Source organism: Rhipicephalus sanguineus, chromosome 8 (assembly GCF_013339695.2).
Source record: "Rhipicephalus sanguineus isolate Rsan-2018 chromosome 8, BIME_Rsan_1.4, whole genome shotgun sequence".
Taxonomy (NCBI): domain Eukaryota; kingdom Metazoa; phylum Arthropoda; class Arachnida; order Ixodida; family Ixodidae; genus Rhipicephalus; species Rhipicephalus sanguineus.
The window spans coordinates 104,141,716-104,145,422 of NC_051183.1; positions in this window are offsets into that span (position 1 = coordinate 104,141,716).

The following is a 3,707-nucleotide window of genomic DNA, read 5'->3' on the forward strand; positions in this document are numbered from 1 at the left end:
TATTCTTATGAGATAGCAACATAAAGTGTTTAGTTTTGCTAGGTTGATGAAGCGCGCTGGCGGGTGGTTTTTTCATAGTTGTCTTATCAAGAATTAGGCAATGTAGAGGCCAATTGTATTTATGTACATGATTTGGTGCAACCAAAGTGTTGCCGACAACATTTACACGTGATAGGCAAAGATGCCTTTGATAGGCAAAGGTGGTTCTTTCTAAACTTCAGATTATTATCAGCCTTATGTCGGCTAACGTTTATACGCCCGTCGACTCACACATACTTCAAAGCACTAGTGTTCATACAACAGCTCAATAATTATTGATCAGATGCGTGAGTTACGGAGAGGGGGTGGGGGGGCAGGTGACCTTCCCCGCCAGCTCTTCCAGAGGTAGTTCTTGATAAAAATATCTCGTGTGAGTAATCTCTTTCAATAAACATGTCCTTGCTGGATTGCTGGATTTTAAGGTGCGAGATTAAAAGGCGCCAAGTAGAGCACCATTTATGCGAGGTATTGGCTTTGACACCATGGTTGAAAAAGCTAAGTATGAGCTAAAGGACTCATAGGCCGACTCACTCAGGCTCGCTCAGGCTCAGATAGACCCGTGAGTCTGAGTCTGAGTGAGTCCGAGTGCGTAATATTTTGGTGAGTTTGAGTCCGAGTGAGTCCGGCTGAGAAAAATTTAGTGTGTCTGAGTCCGAGCGAGTCCATTCGGGGAAATTTTGCTGAGTCTCGGTCGGAGTGAGCTCTAAGGGCAAAATATATTTCATGAGTGAGTCTGAGTCAGCTCCACATTTTTTGCCAATCTATGGCTTTAACACACGACGAGGTGGCGGCTTTAGTCCAAACCTCGCTCATAGCATCCATCCATATCGAAAAATAGCTCTCCGACGCTCGCGTGGCTGTCGCACCGCGTTCTGCGCTGGCCCTGCGAGAATGAACGGCCAGGCTAAAGCGAAGGCACGACGCTCTTACCGTTTCTCTTCGCGTTCGTGAAGCTTGGAAGAATTGCATATCGAGTATCGGTGTTTGCTATGTGCTTGTTGATGCCATATTTGCGCGGGATTCAGCATATGCGGTGTGTTGGTATATGTTGACCACTTGAGCTACCGCAAAGGTTAAATCACGATTATGGGCGTTAGTTTGCTTAGTAGATTATGGGCGTTAGCTTCCTAATAGTGCCCTCACTTAGCTGAACTGCTCAGTTGTATTAATCTCCGAATTCTGCAGAAGGAGAGCATGAACGAGGCATCATAGACCATTTCATGTATCTGCCTGCCTCTGGCATAGCTCCAGTGTCCACAGTATAGCAAAGTCTTTAGGAAGCATAGCATCTTGATGTCGATGTTTTGCAGAGCTCACTGTCCATCTCTTCCTCTGAGCTTTGCACTGTTGCAACGTGGTGTCACAGATTGTTCAAACATATGTCCTTTCTTTTTCAGCATTGTTTTGCATTGTTGTGTGCAATTGTAGTTATATTCTCCTTCAATACTTCTCTTAATGAGTTATTAAGTTTTCGCCCTATTGTCGTGAGTATTAGGGTTCAAATTTTTCATCTCCTTTTATATTCTCCCGTGGCCTGTCGTTATTTTGCTGTATACTATTATTTATATTTTCCGCGAGCACAATGTCGCTACCGGTGTTCCCGGGAACATTAGATAAATGTGAAATTGAAAGGTTAGTATTATTATTATATTATTGTTATTATTATTATTATTATTATTATGGTTGTTGTTGTTGTTGTTGTTGTTATTATTATTATTGTAAATATGAGGTACTGGAAGCCATCCTCGCCCAGGAACAAGCTCACCATTTTTTAACACGAAAGTGTTTTATGCCGGGGTCCACCAAGACTCATGATGCATTTCCGTCACGGAAATACGTCAGCAAATGACGTCTTCAGACGGCGAAAATAAAAACAAGAAGTTTCGTTTACAGGAGTCGAACCCATGACCTCTCGGTCCGCTAGATGGCTGGCGGGCGTTTAGCCCACTGAGCTACCGCCAAACACGTAACGGAGGTTACATGAACGCGCCTTTTATTTTTCACACTTCCTTTCACAGTACTATTGGATGGATAGATGCTATGAGCATTCCCTTTGGCGTTGACAGTGTGCCATCAGGCTCGAAAAAAAAAAGCGCGCCGTTGCTAAAACCGCCCCATTCGGCGCGTTTCCAATAGAAGTATATTTTCGCCAACGCTTTAACGCATCACAAAGTGGTGGGATTTACCCCAAGCGTCGCTCATATCATCCATCCACATCAAAAAATAGCTCTCCGATGGTCGTCTGGCTGTCACACCGCGGTTCCCCGCTCACACCCTGTAAAAATTAACGGCCAGGCTAAAGGGAAGACACGACCGACGTAGCGTTTCGCTGCGCGTTTCACGACGCTTTGAAGGAGTGCATATGGAGTATCAGTGTTTACTATGTGCTTGTTGATGCCATATTAGCACGCGGATTCACCATATGCGTTGCCCACGTATATGTTAAGAACTTCCGCTACCGCGAAGGTTAAATCATGATCATGGGCGTTAGTGGGCGGTACGGAAATGTGCCACTAGGCGTCAACGTGAGTGCGTCCACATAAAGCGGTGCTATATCTGCCAAACAACAGTAGACATTGTACGAGCTCTCATATACCAATGCACAATAAACATTCAACTACTTCTGTGACAACACGTTCAATTTCTTGTGATACCGATTCTATGACAGAGGGATCAGCCATCTCTTCTGCATTGATCACTGTTTGGGTTCAACCTACGATTACCTTTTTCATTTAGCATGACGTTATGGTTATTGGTTATTGAGAATGACGTGTAATGGTTATGGCGCTCGACAGATGAATCTAAGATCGCGGGATTGAATCCCCCCGCGGAGGCTGCACTTTCGATGGAGGCGAAATGTTTGAGGCCCAAGTACTTAGATTTACGTGCATGTTAAAGAACCCAGGAGGTCGAAATTTTTCGGAGCCCTCCACTAGGACGCCCCTTAATACGTATCGTGATTTTCAGACCTTAAACCCCAGATGTTATTATTGAACTAGAGGCTGACATCTTCACTGCAAATATAACACTAGGGTTAAATGCGTCCGCTTATGGCCCTACGTCACCGTACAAATATGATGTCGATAGTTCTCATGTTACGACTTTCAGAGTAAAGGAAAGAAGGGAATTTCAGGGGCTCGTTTCTTTGTTTGACACAACCACAAGGAAAACCAACAGATGACATTTCGAATAGTACTTTGTGGTTAGGCGTTCTAGAATGTAGTGAACTATGCAACATGCTTGGAGAATCTTTAACAATGAAGATGCTGCTATGCATTCACGAGCAGCTTTCGCGGATATTACGAGGTGCATTAGTTTCAGCTACTGAAACGTAGCCACAGTTGGAAAGGAGTGTGCGCGTCAACCCTTTACAAAGGCAGTAAATATGACACTACTCACCATGATCCTTCAGTTAACGCGTACTGTGTAAAATTGTAATCTTTTTCTGATAAGCCCAACATGAGATTATATGTACACGTGGTCGCAACTGTGAAGTTATTATCACCTTTTGACACAACAAAATAATTTTCATATGTCTGGAGGTAAACCCAGAAACGTTCGCTTGTGTTGACGACCTGTTGTTTCAAAGGAGCGCAAAAAAGAAAATAGGTATTATCAATTCATACAGTTCTTGTTTCCTTTACGTTTACTAGTGCTGTAGAGTTAGC